Raw genomic sequence first — 19,938 nt, 5'->3', positions numbered from 1 at the left:
AACTTTACACAACTGTCAGAATATAGGCCTAAGTCTACAGCATTTAATTTCAGTTTATTTGGTATGAAAGAAACAGGATTTGTAAAATATTAATACATAGTCAAGAAAAAGCTATTTAGAATATTTGCGTTCTATTATTTGTGTTAGGAACAAGTTTAAAACAAAAACGTAACAGATAATTAAGCATAAAAGCAAATACATGAAGTACAAAGTGAGCTCTTCTAACGAAAACGTAGCATCACTTATATTAGCGGAGAAATGATAATACAGACAGACACTTTAAACATGTATATTCCCACAGAAAATTTACGTATATACAAGATGGTGGTTTAGCACTACTGTTATACTAGTTATGAACAATCGGAAAAATCATTATTCATATTCATTTGGAAGGAATGTTACAACAGACAAAATCAACTGCGCTTCACTTCACATATTATCCGCGCAAGAGGGCGCTAGCATTCCGTCAGCCCCTGTGGCCTAATGGATAAGGCATCGGTCTCCTAAACCGGGGATTGCGGGTTCGAGTCCCGCCAGGGGTAGAAGTTACTTTTTTATATTCACAATTATCACCAGTTTTCTGATAGTAACTATTTTATATTATAATTTTAGGTAAATTGACTTCGCAGTACGTTCTTTCAAATAATTCATCCTTAATTTGGTTTATGACAATTAACTGGGTCTACAAACTGTTGAACACTAATATGGAACGTTGAAAAGTTACATACAAAGTAAGCTAAAGTTCACTTTCAGAGATATTTATTTGTTACTACCTGATTCTTTGAGGGTAACACTCCACTAGGATTCAGAAATAAAAATAGATTAATCGATACTAAGATGCTACCAACAACAAGATACCTTTTAAAAAACATATGACCTTTATATATACGTATTGGCGCAAATCCCGGGAGGATAAGAGGGACATGTCCCCTCCAATCTTGAAACTGGGGTACTATCCCCCTCAATAATCCGATTTGAAATGTGTTTTTTGGGGGAGAAATGTGATGATTTGTGTCCGATTGCCACAAAGGAAAGTGAGATGAAATTGATGCCCCCCCCCCCCCAGAATAAGGCTCAAATCTGCCCGCCTCCCAATGTTGAAGACAACTCTGTGCTCCCCTGGTTCTGTACAGCTTTGTTTCACAACTTCATAAATATTTTGAACATTGCTTTTTAAAAAAATAAATAAATAAAACAGACTATAGGAACGTTCTTACCTGTCACCTCCAATGTTGAAGACAGATTTGTGCCGCTGATACATATAACGTCTCTAAGATTATTACCTATATATAACATGTAACATCTCTAAGATTATTACTTATATATGGAATTTTTAGCTTGGAGGTTATGATGGTTTTATCGTTCCCTTTTATGGGTATAAAATTACTAAAACAAGGTTTGATCTCTTTCTTGATGATCTATTACATTATGAATTAGTAGGCCCCAGTAATAGTATAAATTAGTATTAGTATTAATATGAAACTCGAAAACTTTGGGGTTCGTCCGTGGCTAAGCGGTTAGCGTATGCCCCTTTAACGTGAGAGACCAGGGTTTGATTCTCGGAAGGAGCTTATGCGGTTTGGATTTCACGTTAATTAATAAATGGTAATCAAAGGGGAGGTGTATGTTTATCCCTCCCCTTTGAGGAAGTTATGGAAAATAAGCATTTATGTGTGAATTAGAATAGAAAGCACTGTAAGCGTTCATAAATAAATAATGCTATTATAGTGAAATTGCTAAAACAAATTTCGACGTCTACGAAGATTGGGTATCAGTGGTAGAGCGTTCACCTCTGGTGCTTGGGGTCCCGGGTTCAAACCCTGCTACCGCCAAGTGAACTTTGTGGTGGACAAACACCGTGTGCGTGGGTTTTCTCGGGGTTCTCCCGTTTCCTCCCACTTTTTTCATTCCACCATTTCCTTCATCTCTCATTATCACCGTCTCCTTTAGCCCAACCGGCATAACCGTGGGACGTAAATCTCAAAAATTTCATTTCACGAAGATTGGGTACTCCCTGTTTACCACTTCTTTTACAAGGTTACCCTTTTTGTAAAAAAAAATACATAAAATAAATAAAGAATAAATTAAAAAAGTGTATATAAAGGAACATTTTTTAAAGTATTAAATACCATGCTACAAACTATGCTTCACCTCAACCAGCTGAGAAAAAAAAAGGCAAACAGAAGCGAAAGATAAACTGGAATGAAGTAAAAGAAATAAAATAAAGGCAGAGGCAAAGTTGCGACTGCCCTGTAAGTCCGAAAGTAATTTTCATTGGCAAGGGAATGTGGAGGTCTTAAAAAAATACTGTTTACTAAAATATATACTAAAGTTTCATATTTAGTATAAAAGACATTCGTTAAAATTAAATAATGATACATGTCTACTTTTACAGTTTTAAAAGAAACTGCCAGTGATTGTTTCAGATTTCCCTCGGAGAGAATTTTGATTAAATGGAAGGTGAAAATGGTACCGCGAAAATAACCCAGGATGAGTATGATCGGAGAAATGCACGAGGAGGAAATAGCTCCGGGGGAGTTTTCTCTGGGCAAATCCTTAAATTGTCACTGTATACTGCTATTCAATAACGTCTGCACTTGGTGGGCACAAAAACCGGTTTTTCGGTTTTTAGAAAAACCAAAACCGGTTTTTGAAAATTAAAAAAACGGTTTCGGTTTTTCACCGAAACCGGTTTCGGTTTTCTTCAAAATCGGTTCGGTTTTTCACCGAAACCGGTTGTCGGTTTTCTCCAAAACCGGTTCGGTTTTTACCTGGTCCGGTTTCGGTTTTCTTCAAAACCGATTCCGTTTTTTTTTTTTCAAAATTTGTTCTATTTCTGCCCAGAATGGTGTTTCGTTGTTCTCCGGAAACCGAATCCATTTCCACACAAATAGTTTTATGTGTTTTCGAAAAGTTTTCACCGAAACCAGTTTCGGTGAAAACCGAACCGGTTTTGGAGAAAACCGAAATGTCGGTTTTTCGGGTTTCGGTTTTTATAAAAACCGGTTTTGCACATCCCTAGTCTGCACACACACCCTCAGTTTCTCTAACAGCTAGAAACACTGTTATTGCTAAGAATTGATAGGTAAATACCGCAAAACAAGAATAAAATACCGCAAAACGCTCCTATTAGTATTACTGGCATTTTTTTTCTGTACTTTATGTTTGCTATGAAGATTTTCTACAACTACTAGAATATAGCTACTTGCTTTTCTGTGAAGATTTTATTACTACACTAGCATGTTGTAGAACCTTAAAAATATTAATACTTTTTTTCTGCAAAACGTCATTCCAAGGGTTTCTTCCAGACATTCTTTCGGAAGGTCAGTCACCTTCTCGGAACTAAGATAAAGAAAATGGCGATTAGATGCCACTCTTGTGCAGGGCAAATCTTTAAGCATGTTCCTAGGTAGTGACCAAGTGCAGCCACCTTCACTCATTTTCATTCCTCCGTCCAGGCCTTCCCCAGACAAAATTTTCGGGGAGAAAGCTTGAGTGCAATATGTCTGCATCCCTGTCACACTTATTAACACTCACAACTGTCACTTTGCTGGTATATGTGATTCGTTTCTTATCCTTGCACAGCCTACAGATGATGAATGTCTGAAGTACATTCACTGAATTGTATATTTTAAACACATTGACTTTTCACTTGCCTTGTTCTTTAACATGTATCTGCTTTTTTTTTTCTGTAATGTTATCATCCATGGATATCTTCAGACTCAGGTAGCCGTGATACTGACGTAGGTATTCAATTATAATCCCGGTTTTTCAACTTCTGTAATAGACTTCTTCCGAAGTTGTTAAACATCAATTTTGTCTTTATTATATTCAATTTAAATCCTTCCTTCATTGCTCCTTGCTCTTCAAATTAAACTCTTCTATCATAGGCTGTAGTTATGTGATGTTGTTTGTAAAGACCACCAAATCATCATTAAATCGAAGCCGAGAGTGACTTTTTTTTTTTTTTTTTTTTTTTGTAAGGCTGATGGAATAGATGTGACGAAAAAGGGTAAAATTCTTTGTTTGAAGTTGGATAGTTACTCAATACACATTTAAAAATCTTATTAATTAGATCTTGTTTATTGTTAATAATCTTCATAAAGATATTTCTCTTGGCAATACAGTATAGTTAGCTTATGTTCTATTGGCACGGGAGACCCAAGTTCGATTCCCGGTAGGAGCTCATGTGATTTGGATAACATGTTACGCTGCAGGTCCTGGTCTCACTATTGAAAGGAACCCTAATTCAACCAATTAATCTTAATTAAATGTATTGTTTAAAATATTGTTTGTTTACGTACAGTACCTCTACTTCTTTCGTGATCATTTTTCCTTTTAATCGTTGTGACGTTCAAGGGTGCCCATCAGGGGGACAAGGGGGGCGCTTCCCCCCCTAAGAGGAAATTGTACTTGGGAATATCGAAAACCCAATAGAATTTTTACATTAGTTACAGCAAAATTTGAAACTATATTTGAAACGCCGCTTATACTTGCCCCCCCCCCATTGGAAGCCACAACATGGGCGCCCTTGATGACGTTACATAAAGAGTCGTTTAATGGCTGATGATTACTAGCTACAAAGTTAGCTCACGTCATTGTTTTTTTTTTTTTTTTCCTTTTTCTTAAAGGAAAGCAGCTGTTAAACCTTTTGTTTAAATATAGATTTAACTAACACACAGAGCCGTAGCTAAGGGGGGGCCAGCGGGGCGCCCGCCCCGGGCGCTGACAGCAAGGGGCGCCGCACGAGCAAGGAAAAAGAAAAAGTGGTGTTGAACATGAGTAAAAGACTAGTCGCCCCCAGAAAGAATTGGCGCCCTATTAGATGAATATTGCTGTAGGTTATCAATGAAATACATAGATTTCTTAAAAATTTTCTTGCTCGCTTCGCTCGCAATGCAAGAGTTTAAATGAGTCACAACAAGTTTTTACTTATTACTTCAAGATTTATTATACATGATTTCTTAATGACATGTGTTATACAAGGTGCCGAGTAATGACTTAATAGTGTACGCATGAGCATTTTCAAAATCAGAAACGAGCAAAGTCGTGTTTGGCGTTTTGGCAGTGATGAATTTGCTGACTTCAAAACGTTTTTCTACCCAATCGGATTAATCACGACGCACAGTGGGGCCAAAGCACTGAATTCTTGGCAAAAATAAGAATTCGCAATATGAAGCGAAAAGTTGAAATCAATTAGTTCGGCGTATGCAGTGGCTACAATAATGTTATTTCAACATTATTTAATCAAAAACATAGAGTTTTACATCATAAAAGGAAATATTCCTTATATTCGCGCCTAAATTATATAACAGATTATATGATTGGCATAAAGAAACGCGTGGGCAATATGCTTTGATTTGGCAATTTACGATTGGCTTATATTCTTATGTATGAAAGGAAAAAGTGTACTTATTCATTTTACAACTGAAGAGTAATAAAATTGAAGAAAAGTTCTTGCTTCTCAAAATTATTTCAAAGTTGTGGAGGATTCGTTATGACAATGAAGATGCAAGGACGCTTCAATACATAAAAATTATCTCATCACAAGTTCTCAATATGAATATATTATCAGATATATTAAACATATTATGATTTACAAGCATCAGTAACCTGTTCAGGTTGTTTCATATATTGCATCGTGCATTACGTGAGCTCATTTCAGAGCTTGATTGGAACACTCTGAGATGGAGCGAGCAGAGGCTCATTACAGTTGATTCCAATGTCACTTCTGTGCACGCATCACAAAATACACAATACTGAATTGATCAACACCATTTTAATATGGTTCTATCTTATGGTCCATAGATTGTTTAGCATTGGCGTTTCAAAATGTCACCACCATTAATCAAATATGTTTGACTAGAGTTTAGTTCTGTTGGTGAATGACAGAGAAGTATGACTAGATGTTGGAAACAAGATGGGTCTGGAGGCAAAATTCCCAGAATCGACCTATATTCAACTTTGTCACTGCGTGCATGTCTAATAACCAAACACTTGTTCTCACATTCATCCCAGCTCAATTCAAAAGCAGCATTGCATCCAGAATGTGGTTTTCCTCAAACATTTTCATGTGCTATATTTTCCAAACGTGCAAATATGTGCAGGTTTTCTCTTTGCATATAGTAAGAACAATGTTTCTGTTACGACATATTAAAAAATCACAGACATATTATGCCGTATTTTCTAGTAAAATGCCATTGTATCGTTTGACCATAGTTTATATGCTTTCAGTACCACAGCATTTTCCAAATATGATATTAAGTAGGGGATTATCATAAGGATATGATAATGATATTAGCATCATTGCTAATATGATTATTGACTACACATCACATCAATATTCTAAATATACAAAACGATACATACATGTTGGTCGTGTCACCATGTTTGCCAGCCACTGAATATCTACACGCAATGTAGGAATAGTCGCATTCAAAATCAATTTCCTATTTTCTCTCCGGCTTCAGCGGATAGCCAAATTTACACGTCCCATGAGTTCATTGTAAGTTGCTATCACTTATTTTCCTGCACACTATCTTACGTGTACTCTATCAAGGCTTCATTATAACAAATTATATTAAGTCAATCTTTTACTTCATTCTTCGAGTTTTTGCTAAGAATTGCCTGGTTCGGTCCCACTGTGCGACGGTGAGAATGAAGGTATGAAAGTGAGAAGAGTGAAGAGACACATTCAAGCTGTTGTTTGTGCGATAATATTAAAAATAAAGGTAAACGAGGGGAACAATAACATTTTCGAACTTCAAGCAGTTGTAGAATAGGGACTTAAGGGATCAGAACTTAGTCCAAAGAAGTTCAACTTTTTTAGATACTAATCACTACCAATGATTTATTTTTAAATTCCATTAACATATGAAATTCTTCCAGTTTGAAGGAATTTATTGGGATCATTTTTTCATCAACTTTTTGTGTTGCCAGCATATTATTTTGTGCATACGTGTCTAGTTGTGTCATGTTTTTATCTATCTACATACATACAAAGCATAAGTACGCACACTCTTAATTAAAGTACGTGTTAGTGTATTTTAATATGTTAATTAATAATAAGTAGCTTAAATTCGGAACTTTCATTCATTAAGAAATTAAGTAATTACTATAATTTCAGACATATGTAGTAGCCAAAGTATATTTTGGATTTTAAGTACAAACATAGAACATATTCTTCACCTCCATCGATCAATATTTAGAAATTCACAAAGAAGGCTCCTTCTGAATTTCCATTACATTTCACAAAATATTTTTTACCGTAAAAAGATCGAAAATAAAATGCTATTGATGTGGTCACATACAGAATAAAATTAAAATGTTTACAATTATTATTGGAAATTAATACTGTCACCCATTTCGAACAATTTAGAAGCACATAGTTTTTAATGAATTGAAATTTAATTTCTTATCGATAGTATTAAACGTTGTAAATAGTAGTAATTTTCCTGAACTGTTCTCCTCGTGAATTTGTATACAACCAAACGTAGTTTTGTCAATCTTAACAAAAAGCCCAAAATAAGACTCTTGAAAACAGCTCTTATTTGAAAAAGGATACATAATGATCGTTTTTAGTTGCTGCAATGGTCTTTCCAAGAAGATTTATAAAAATTCAGCGTAGCATAACAACAAAAGCTGCTTTTCTTATATATATATATATAATGATTGGTAAGATGAGTGTAGGGGCGCCGAATTCTACTTCGCCCCGGGCGCCGAAATCTCTAGCTACGGCTCTGCTAACACATACCCCTGACATATTTCAACCTTAATCAATAGGGGTAATAAGTTATCTTTATTTATTTATTTATTACTTCCCACGATTATGGCCTTTAGGGTAAGGGAGGCTGGTGAATAATGAAAGTCAATAATTATGAAAGAGTTAGTGGAATGCAAATGGAGAAGGAAATGTGAGAACTTCCGAGGAAACCCATCACACAATGTTGTGTACCACATACTTACTTGGTCTGGGATAGAACCCAGTGCCTCCTGGCACCAGAAGAGAGGACTTCATAAGTGTAAGTTTCAAGGGAAACACACGATACATACACTGTATATTTCATGAGAATCAGAGTGTTATTTTTATGAAATTTACTGTGAAAGAGAGAGAGAGAGAGAAGAAGAAGAAGAGAGTAAATTCGCCCTTTGTTTATGATCAATGGCGTTCGCAGAACTTTATCAAGGGGAGTTCAAACACTTTATACACATATTTAAATAGTAAATGTTTATCTTTCAATAATATATTGCTTAAGGAAAAGCGTGTATCCAGAAATTTTAGTTGGCTTGGTTCCAAAGTTTCGAGGGTCCAATCATGTTTCTACCAGACATTTTTTGGGGGGAAGGGCACTGTCCCCCGGAGCTCTGAGAGTGCCCCCCGGGTGGAGATCAAATTATACGTCTATAATATAATAATAAATAGAATAGTACCAGCAATGCCCCCCGGAACATTGTTTCTGAAGGAAACACTGGGTCCAACATTACAAGACACTACGTGTATGTAGTATTGAACCGATATTATTCTACGCCTGAAAACACGATAAGTAATTGTTACGTACAGCCACCTATATCCTCAGAAAAAATTATAAAAGTATTAAAAAAAGAAAAGAAAAGAAAGAGTACAGATGAAGTGCAAGATCAAATCTTCATGCTATAGCCCTATCAATCATTTTTCTGTTAAACATGTTTAATTTTATCAAAAAAAAAAAAAATTAGTACAAATGTATGTCGAGTTTACGAAGTTTTGAGAGGAAGGTCCGGACCCGATGCTCCTCCCGCATGGGTGCGCTCCTGCTCAAGGAAATAAAGTCCGAACTCCATCCCCTTTGCGTACGCCACTATTTATGACATAAAGGCCTATAGCCTATATATAAATCTCAGACAGCAAGATGATTGGGAATCATATTGATGTTAACTCGAACTACTGATGCGAAGCCTCGAAGAAAATGCACAGGTTTTAACATAAATTTTCGTATCAATTATTAAAGGACACTTGAAAAAAAAAAGACACAAAAACGCATGTTGTATAAAATAATACAAGCTTTCTTTATATATTTCCTTTTTAAGCTGAACTTAAACGAAACAAACTAAATGCATATCAATTACCTTTCCATCCTAACTTCGTTACGGTTTCTGTATATCGCGTAATGCCTTGCCATCTATAAGCCAACGTTAGAATTCCTACCGCTCAGGTTAGCACTATGCTCATTTCGGCCATCTAGTGGGAAGCTTTCCAAGCTCTAGCTTCAATTGTTCTCACTGCTAACAGATGGCAGGACAAGTACCAAATCCAGTAACTTCTACGTAATTGTGATGATAAAACTTCTCAAGTAGTATCCAAGCATCATTATTAGTATTTCAACTGAGAAACTTTCATATAGTTTTCAGCTAACCTCTTCGTCTTCGCGTAGCAGTTATATGCGTCTTCTTTTTAATCATTTCCATCAATTGTAGCCTCTTTCACTTCTCTCTCCCTCGTTTTGATTTCCATCACAGATGTCATCATGTCCTTCAGTAGGCCTATATAGTTCCCGTTTCCTGCACACGCAATGTGCCAACACAACGTCATTTGAAAAGGAGTAATATTATGACTGTTTGTTCACAATGTATATACAGCGGAACTCATAATTTTAATAAAATGTTCAGAGACATCATTTAAGGAGTGCAAACAGACAATTGCCCTCCCCATGAGTCTTAGAAACGAATGCTTTTTAATAAATTGTACAGTACACTAGTACACTACTGAAAAACGATAAACTCTTTATCTCGGTGCACAATCTTGATCGCCCCTTTTCTCTAGCAAGATCTGAAGTAATGCTACTAAAAATGTATAGAGTTTAATTAGGGTTTAACGAAAAAATAAAAAAGGTATGCAAAAATTAATCTAATATATAAAATTGAAAGTCCTATATTTGTGACTTCGTGCCTGTTGAACTACGCGACTGATCTCGATCAAATTTTCAACATAGGTTCGAGACTGGGGCGGTTTTTATCATTTCACTTTGACGGTACAACTTAGGGGAGGAGGAGAAGGGGGAGATATATATATATAAATGATCGAAAATGACCGATATTAGTGCCGATTACATATTTTTTATTGAGGTAATATATATATATCATTGAGATAAACGGTGGCTCAGTGATGGAGCGTTTACCTGGGTCTCTGGTTCGATCCCAGCTCGCGCCAAATGGACTTTGTGGTGGACAAACACCGTGCTCGTGGGTTTTCGCTGGGTTCTCCTTTTTCCTCCCACTTTCTTCATTCCACAATTTCATTCATTTCTCATCATCAGCGTCTCCTTTAGCCTAGCCGGCATAACCATGGGACGTAAAACACGAATATTTCATTTCATTTTCATTTTCATTATTGAGGTAAACTGGTACACGTCATGCGTACAAGAGGTTATAAGAGGTCATGCGTAGTTTTCGAAGAAATCAAGAAAAACAATTTTCATTGCAAACCTCAAAATTGGCACTGTAGAAGAACCAGCTACATATTAAGTTGAAACTAATAGTGGACTCTCCATTAACTACGAAGACAACAGTCCATAGTATAGTTAATGAAATAGGAAAACCTAAAATTATCATTAATTCTTAAAGTTTAATTTCAGTTGAAATAAAATATTGTTCAGTGATGAGATTGTATTTCAAACGATAGATCATATTGAAGTGAACAAAATGACGTGATTAAGGACAAATACTCATGTGTAGGCTTCGATAAACGCTAGAAAAATGAATTTTTATGCGTAGTCTTCGATAAAAGCTAGAAAAATAAATGGTTATGCGTAGGCTTCGATAAAAAAGAAGGAGAAAATTAGTTTTTATGCGTAGGCTTCGATAAAAGCGAGAAAAATGAATTTTTATGTGTAGGCTTCGACAAAAGAGAGAAAAATGCACTTTTATGCGAAGGCTTCGATAAAAGTGAGAAGAATGAATTTTTATTCATAGGCTTTTAGGTCCACGTCTCATATAGCCTCTCTGCTGAAAGGGACGCTAAACTAAAATCAAAATCAGCTTCGACAAAAGCGAGAAAAATGAATTTTTATGCGTAGGCTTCGACAAAAGAGAGAAAAATTAATTTTTATGTGTAGGTTTCCATAAAAGCTAGAAAAAATGAATTTTTATGCGTAGGCTTCGACAAAAGAGAGAAAAATGAATTCTTATGCGTAGGCTTCGATAAAAGTTAGAAAAATGAATTGTTATGCGTAGGCTTCATTAAAAGCGAGAAAAATGAGTTTCTATGCGTAGGCTTCGATAATAGCGAGAAAATAAATATTCACAGGCTTCAAGAAACGCGAGAAAAGCTAATTTTTATGGCGCTATATATTCTAGATCCATTCACTCGTTTCAGTTCGATGCAGTTCGTTGTTTTTTTTTTTTTTTTTTTTTTCGAGAGGACACTGAAAGAAAGAAATAGCGAAATCCAGTCTAGAAAGCCAGCATTAACGCCAAGGGAAATCGATGTGCTCACCACACACAACACCTCAAAACGCATAAGTGTCACGAGCCAGCTGTTAAGCCCCCTAAAGGCTGTTGCGCAAAGAGTTTAGTATAAAGTTGGGACTGAAATTGTTGAAAGGTATAACACTCTATCACAACGGTTTGAATTTTACGTAGTTGATTTCACTTTACGGCCGAACATGGGCCTAATACTCGTTATGAAGTAAACCGAAAGAAGATTAGCTATCATAACGGTACTTAAAAACCTTGTGTTCTTTTGCGTAACGCCCTGTAGAAAAATACGAATAAGTAATCGAAGACTAATTGCTGTAACGAGCTAAGTTGACAATGGTCGTCATAATGAAATAACAAGACTCATCCGGTGGAATCAGGGACGCGAAGACAAGAGCACTGGTTGGAGCTTAACACTGCAGTGGTCGCGCGTTCTACTATTGTAGAACAGGTGTTTTATTTTTAGAATCCTGAGCAATTGGCAACACGCTCGACCTTAAGCGGTTATGTACCTTTCTCCGAAAGCCTTTTGTACATTCGAGTCAATTTTCAGTGCTTGTTCTAGCACCTGCTCAGATTTGTTCCATGATTTCATAAGTGTTCTACTATTGTAGATCGCGCGACTATTGGCGTACAAGTTTGTTTCGTATTAGCGATTTAATTGGTTTTACATTTTCACGTTATTTTTGTGGAATACGTGTTTGTAATATATGAAATGTCAGTGTATGACAGAGAACAAGTGCGTCTTTAATTAGTAGAGGCAGAAAGTGACTGTGAAAGTGCATTTGAGATTGAAGGCATGTAGGAGCTCGAGGAAGATTTTGATGGAGAAAAAGTTGAGTGCAGTGATACCGAAGATGAACGAGCAATATACAGGAAGAAAAGGAATAAGAAAACATACCAGTACAAGCCAGTATTGAAGTCATGGATCTTGCTCCACCACCTTCTCTCGATACTCGTGCGTTTTATATCGGTAGAGAGAAGAACATAGAACCTTCTCGCTGGTATGTAGATCACATAATGCCAAGAAACCCACGAACTCGCAATTTCAATATAATACCAGCTTTTCATAGGCTTGGCCCACAAGGAATCTTTTTTATGCCTAATTGATGATGAATTGAGGAAAAACGTAGCTGGTGTTAATGCTATATTTAGAGCAAATAAGAATAATGATAGTGTCAGACGAAAGAATTTCCCCCATGATCTAGGTTTTGATCTAGGTTTATAAAAGCAGCAATAAGCCAACGTTTAGCCGTGGAATCCTTGCCAAACGAGCTTCGACGTAGAGGAGGACTTCTGATTGGCTTCAATGAAGGTGTTCCATTACCACAAGACGGAGATTCTGGGTTGGGAAAATGCGTCCTTTTTTACCATTCTCGCAACAAGTAAGAACTTTTGGAAAATGCCAGAGATTTGTGTGCCCACACCAGCAGAAAATCGTGTGTGACGATTGCTTGGAGTAGGCAGTCAGTCAAAAAGAGTACATCATATTCTACCTGTACGATGTATAATAAAAAAGATTTATGCTGTTATATAAACACATACCGAAACACTTGCTCGATTTTCAGTTCAACATTGTCATATATTAAATACGATATACCAAATGTTTATTTCTGCCAATGTTCTTGCATTAATCAAGCAAAATAATTTTAGATTATTTTAAAACGTGTATAATACTATAACTAACATATCCAAGACCGAATATCGCTAAAAGTCATATCGCTATAGAAAAAATACAGATGTTCTACAATAGTAGAACGCGCGACCACTCACGTAAAGGTGGAGGGCGCGACCAACGCAGTGTTAATAGGAAACCCGATCCAAGGAAGGAAGGAACATTACAGAGAAAATCTAACACGGCGTTTTAGAATAGCTTTCGATTGTCAGGACCATTGTTCAAGACTGTATTAGTCTTTAGTGAACAGCATCTTTCATTTCAAGACGTCAGTGGTAAGTATCTTTGTTTTGTTTAATCTGTGATTGAAATTCAGCACAGCAATTTATTCCAAAGTCATTATTATCATCAAGCTAAAATCAGAGTATTTGTACCGAATATAACAAGCTCTTTTGTTGGGGAGTATTTTCATTCATTTAACCAGAATGGAACTTTATTCATTATACTATGTTAGTGGCGCACCCACGTGGTGAGTTCACCGGTCCGGACCTCCCCCCCCCAAAAAAAAATTCTTACTTGACATACATTTGTACACTTTCTTTTTAAAACTATGTTTAGCACAGAAGTGATTAATATAGACTAAAAGTTCGATCTTACTTATCTGAACATTTTCTCATTAAAATAAATCCAGTTTTATCATTTTTTTTTCTGAGAAAATACATGTGGCAGTACTTGAAAATAACTTATATTTTTCGATTGTAGAATAACACCCGTTCGATACTATACGTAAGTAGTGTATTGCATTATTGGATCCCAATGGAAGATGTAGCCCGGGCTCGGGGGAGTTAGCCCCCCCCCCCCGAGTTTTTTGAATGACAAAAATAATTTAAGCTTATTATTTATATATTTTTTTCAAAGTTTATAGTAAAGTCATGATATAGGCCTATCTCTCATAGTCTGAGTTTCCGCTGGCCCCCGCAGTGTTTACCTTCTAGAGCCGCCTCTGTTGGACCCCTCCCAACAAAAATTTCTGGGTGTACGCCTGCACTGTTAAAGCTAGTATTGACAGTGTAAGGTATATGATGTATGTATACGTGAACGCTGTGTATTCACCTTTAAATATCCCATAACCAAATTTGCACTTATCTTTACGTGATGTACTGAAGAAGTAGCATACGCAAGAAGCTTGGGAGTAAGAGAGATGCTCCAAGTTGTCAGCCATCTTCTACAAGATATTATGGAAAAATATTTAATATATATATATATATATATATATATATATATATATATATATATATATATATATATATATATATATATATATATATATATATATATATATATATATATATATATACCGTAATATAATATGAATACAATTAGTATTCCCCCACGGAACAAGATGAGACGAGGAATAAGATTTTCTCGCCTCATCTAGATTCTTGAAGAATTATTTCCTGTCTAGTCTTGATTCTCGAAAAGCCTGTCTCGTCTTGAATTGTTTTCCTAGTCCTGTTTTGCAAATGTATGTGTGTAACAAAATGTAGGCCTTAATTTTTTATCTAGAAGTTATCACAATCCTTCTGCGTCACACAGTGGCGGATACAGGGGGACGATCGGGGCAATCGCCCCTCCCCCAGAAGAGGAAAGTTTCTTTTTATTTTATATATACAGTGAAACCTCTACTAACGGACACCTCTATAAAGCGGACACCTCCCATAACGGACATATTTTGTAATCCCCAAACACCGTAATAGGAAAAAACATATTGGCAAACCTCTCTAAAGCGGACACTCTGTAGTACGGACACGGACAGTCTTTCTTGTCTTTTATAGGTATTATTTACCTCCTATTACGGACACTTTCTCTAAAAACAAGTTGAAAAGTACAGTAAAAATACACTTTTAGTAATTCATACTTTGTCACCAAGGAAAAACATGAGGATGTGACAACATCTTGCCTCCTCAACTGTCTGTCCAGCAACTCTGAGGAAGGGTCTCTGTTTCACAACACCCTTATATTCTTTGCTTGCATTCCACTCCCACCCAACCTGTTTCAGAAACAAAAGTGATTGACAGTTGCCCACTGTTTGGGATGACACATCATTCTACTGTCCCGCTGGAATCTCTAACCAAGCAGAAGACAAGTTTGGTATTTTTGACCACGGGTACACATATTGTCTTTTAAAAAAGTCATTACTGGACTGCAATTAACTCACAAATTAAAGCAACACACCGAAAACGTAGTAAGTAGTGATAAATGTAAAGTGCAGAGAACTATAACATCTCATTCCCATGTTGTGCCTCGAACATAGGGAATTGGATGACACAAGATAATGCAGATACAGTAACATTTTGGTAATATTCATAAATACGTGATTCATGTAAAAATATTTTTTCTAATTGCATATTATCTTGTTTATTAATTTGCGTAAGAAAATATTGAAAACTCTGTAAGGCGGACAATTTTTGATTCCCCACGGCTGTCCGCTTTAGAGAGGTTTCACTGTAAATAAAACCCATACCAGAGTTTGGAGCTCTTAAAAGTAGCTCTAAGTAGCAGTATTACAACCCACTGCCCCACCCAGAAGTCATCTTTAAAAGTCGATGCATATTTAGGTTCGTACAATCATTTTACGAACTTATAGTTTTTATACTGTGAATCATGCGACACTAAAACAGTGTTTGGAATCTAAGATTTGAGTGAACTGATGATATTAAAACAGAAAGATCATACGCGAAGACGAAAAGGTTAGAGGAGGATCGTGGAGCATGGAAGCTTCTCAGCTGCGGCAAGTGACCTGCCAATAAAGGCAGAATACCTATGATGATGATGACTCAAAATATATATAAAACATTCATCAATATCTGTCAATTAACAAAATCTGTCAGTGGCAGAATTTATAACAAACTACTCTGAGCATCGGATTCCAACTCCCTTTATTTGCTTAATGACAGTATGTTACATCTTAGTCAAATCATGGAAACACTGTACTGTACTAGTGACAGCGCCTCAGTCTTCCACCGCCCGAAACAGAGAGTAAAAACAGTTTATTTTTCATAAGACTTTCAGCCCCTTGCACTCTCGTCTGCGGAGTGGGAGTCTTGGGGAGGGAGGCCTAGGAGGAAAAACAGTGCAGCCACCACATCATATATCACAAACGTCGCAATGATTGTGTCCAATATAATCACATAGCTTAGAAAATAATAATATTAGTATTTTCTAAGCTATGTGATGAGAAAATAATAATATAAATTAAGAAATTTTAGATTGGAAAGCTTTCTTGTATTTAATGTACGTAAATACGGGACATCTTGGCGTCCCGGGAAAATTTTTCGGGATACCGGGAATAGTAGTGAAAAAACGGGACAATCCCGTTTTTACGGGACGGTTGGTCACCCTACTCTATACCCATGGACTTTGAGATGTTTTTCAATTCAGGTCTTTAATTTGAAATATTTTTGTATTGTTACGTACAGTTACAAGTTCAAAGTATTAATAATTAGTTACATTTTAATATGCTAATGAAAGACGGGGAATTTAACTTTTAAAAGGATAATCTTGTCCTGCCCCCCTCCCCTCCACCACCCCCACCAAACATACACATACAAGAATACTGAAATCGCCCACTGTGTTGTTTATAATATTGTTGACTGATTGTTGTGATTTACATATTGTTCTGACATTACGTATACAAAAAATGTACCGAAATTAGACAGCTTTTAGAAACGTATTGTCGCGCCGACTTCAAAAGGCAGGCGAAACAGTTCATTACTGTAGTTTATGAAATACCTGCGAGGCGATTAACTTTGGTTTTTCGTTATTTGCGACTGCAAGTCAAATAAAGCATTATAGCCGTAATTAAAGTTCATCACAGTCATTAAAGTTCTTCACTGCAGTGATGTGATTCGCCAGAATATACAGAAATTTTCTAAATCCCTAAAATGAATTGAATTGAGGAATTACTCATCAAAAGTGGCGTGTCATTTGTTCGTAAAATCAAACATAATAGTCATTGTAAATGATGTCTGATTTCGATATTACGAGCACTCGTAGATAATACTTAATTACGTTTCCTAAAAGCCATCAAATCTACAGCAATGTTTTTCTTGTTTCTTTTAGTTGCATACAATCTTCAACTCTGGTTTTGTGCTTCGGTATGAATGACATTTCTTTTGTTTGACGAGAAAATAGGTAATACCTTTTAATGTTTTCTTTGCAGAATTTTCTCTATACTGAGGATTTGATCTCCTGTTATTTTTGTAAGCTGGTCTTTACTTACTAGTCGCTTTTTATTATGCACACTCCTACTCCATCGCATACGGTGGCTCACTGGTAGAACCTACATGTCTAGTGCGTGGGGTACCTGGTTCGATCTCAGCTCGCTTCAACTGGGCTTTGTGGTAGATAAACACCGTGCTCGTGGGTTTTCTCGGGGTTTTTCCACTTTCTCTATTTCACCACTGCATTCATTTCTCATCATAGTCTCCTTTAGCGTAGCCGGCATAAACGTAGGACGTGAAATTGAAATACAGTATTTATTTTTTTTACTCCATTGCAGGCATTCTTGTCAAAAAAAAGAAGCCACACAGCTAGTACAAAATCTGTTTTTTGGTTGGAAATCTTTGATTTTTCAAATTTATTTTTATATTGGCTGTCACTTCAATCCGAAAAGTAAATAATGATCGTGCAGAGACATGGTCCTATACTTTCTGTACTTGTGAATTCATAACAAGTAGTTTCGTTTGCCAATACATTTTTATTATTATTATTATTACTGTTTTTAATTCTCTATTTTAGTTTTAGTTGTGATTGATTATCAATTATATTTAATTTTTAACATATATGAGCTTATTTTAAGGTAAAATAGACTATTTATCACCTAAAAGGTTTGAGCTTAAACATGGAAACTTTATATAGGTCCGCTATCAGAGCCAGCCCTAGGCAATTTGCCGCCCCGTGCTGTAGCATCATTTGCTGGCCCCTCTCTCGAGAAAGAACAAATCTTAAAAACCATGATTTTAAGTATGCTACCCCGTCATGAATAACGAAGAGGGTGGGGGGAGTGAAGCGTACTCCCTCAGAAAGGCCTAAACACTACAAATACAATCTCGTTGTGTCTGTTTTATCTTTAAATAATAAATTATTATATTAGTGAAAGATAAAGCAAACACACCTACAAAGGAAAGATGGTATAGAATTCAATATCGAACTTCAGTCTCAACATATCAGTTTGCAATTTCACTGCAACTAACTCTTTTATCTTTATTACTTGATTTTCCTTCAATATATATATATATATGTTGATTTAAAAAAAAAATGTTTCCATCTTTAACGGTCAGTGGCGAAGCGTACTATGAGGCTCTGCGGCACTTTGTTTTCTATCGTATATTTTCTTTATCTTTAGTTTCTTATAAAATAAAGTCAATACTTCAAAATTTCGCTTTCTTTTCGGTAACAAAATAGTAGGTTGGAAACACTCAGAGTCCCTTCCGTCTGAGCCTCGCCAGCTAGCTAGACAGGTTTATGGGTTATGCTGCTCCGGGAGCGAAGCTATTATGCCTGGGGATTGAACGCATTGTTGGGAAGGTGCGAAGGCTCGCCTCTGGGAGTTTAGTTTTAGCGTTGAAGGCATCTTTCAATGCTAATATGTTATAAAATTATTTCCTTAACATAGAATAAGAAGTTTCTGTGTAGAATTATGTATTTCTATTAGTGATAACTTATTTAATTTAGGTATGTACTCTCAGGAGTTATTCAAAGTAGCTGTTTTTCTTTCTACATGGGGCATGGTCCATAATAGCATGTAGAATATAAGTCTGATGCATGAAACAAATGTATAAATTTACATTAAACACATGTATAAATTTACCAAACGCTATCATACAGAATAAAATAACTATATTTGTGTGTAATTTTAGTTGAGTTTTCCATTTCATAGAATCAGTGGGGTATTTACAATTTTGTTTCGGGGGGGTCTTTGCTTGTTTCTGGAGGAGCTTTGCTAACTTTATTCCTGAAAATATGAAAATTCTGTAATATATATAAAACAATAAAAAAATTGCAATAAAAGTTCGGTGAGTCCTTAAGTCCGGAATCCACCCCCTTAGATATGCCACTCCATAGAATACAATATTAAACATCTCGCGTTGATTCAAATGAATTTCTTTCTGAGCATGAATATTTTTAGTGAAGCCATTATCACTAAAAATATGCAATGTTGTACTTAGTTTAAAGTGAGAGATGCAAGTAACAAATGCTTATCCAAGAAATTTGACAGCTAACTGTAAGAATGTACTTTCTTTTACTCTCACTCCATTTTCAAATATGCAGAATATGAAAACAGCAAGTGAGGAGGAAATTCCCCTCATCCCCCCTGCAAATCGCAGACAGAAGAAAATATGAACTGCACTTCAAAATATTTATAGTGGAGCTAAATGAGAATATTCCATTAATATATATTGCGTGTTTTCCTCATGTAAATATTTGTTTAATAATAATAATAATAATAATAATAATAATAATAATAATAATAATAATAATAATAATAATAATAATAATAATAATAATAATAGACTACTTTCCGTCTACTTTTGCTTATATAAATATTAATTCTTTTTTGTTAAATTAAACAACAACAAAAACTACTATGTATACATTCACATAAATTCAACTCTAAACAGTGTTGGAAATACAGCTAAGAAAGTTGTTTAAAATAAATAGATTTGGTAGTTTTGTTTGTTTAACTTAGTAAGGAAAATATAATTCTGACTGTAATATTAAACAGTTTATGATACATTAAATGTTATTTGTGTTATTAATTTGCCGGGCCTACCCTACTTGTGGGATTACGCTTCGCCACTGTTAATGGT

The 19,938-nt window shown here is 35.7% G+C and overlaps 1 protein-coding gene and 1 non-coding gene across 2 annotated transcripts in view; both read left to right on the top strand.

Moving 5' to 3' along the window:
- Positions 1-469: 469 nt before the first annotated feature.
- On the top strand, positions 470-542 carry TRNAR-CCU (transfer RNA arginine (anticodon CCU)). Its single transcript has one exon. It is a non-coding gene; the product is annotated as a tRNA-Arg (tRNA).
- Positions 543-13,265: 12,723 nt separating this feature from the next.
- LOC145672130 (sodium- and chloride-dependent glycine transporter 1-like) overlaps positions 13,266-19,938 on the top strand; it is a 102,329-nt gene continuing 95,656 nt past the window's right edge. The window contains exon 1 of the mRNA XM_081741454.1: positions 13,266-13,401. The gene's annotated coding sequence lies outside the window, so the exon portion shown is untranslated. The remainder of the gene's footprint in view (positions 13,402-19,938) is intronic.

Source organism: Thermobia domestica, chromosome 2 (assembly GCF_964235325.1).
Source record: "Thermobia domestica chromosome 2, izTheDome1.hap1.1, whole genome shotgun sequence".
NCBI lineage: Eukaryota > Metazoa > Arthropoda > Insecta > Zygentoma > Lepismatidae > Thermobia > Thermobia domestica.
The sequence above is the reverse complement of the archived record's forward strand: the minus strand, read 5'-3'. Positions and strand labels throughout refer to the sequence as shown.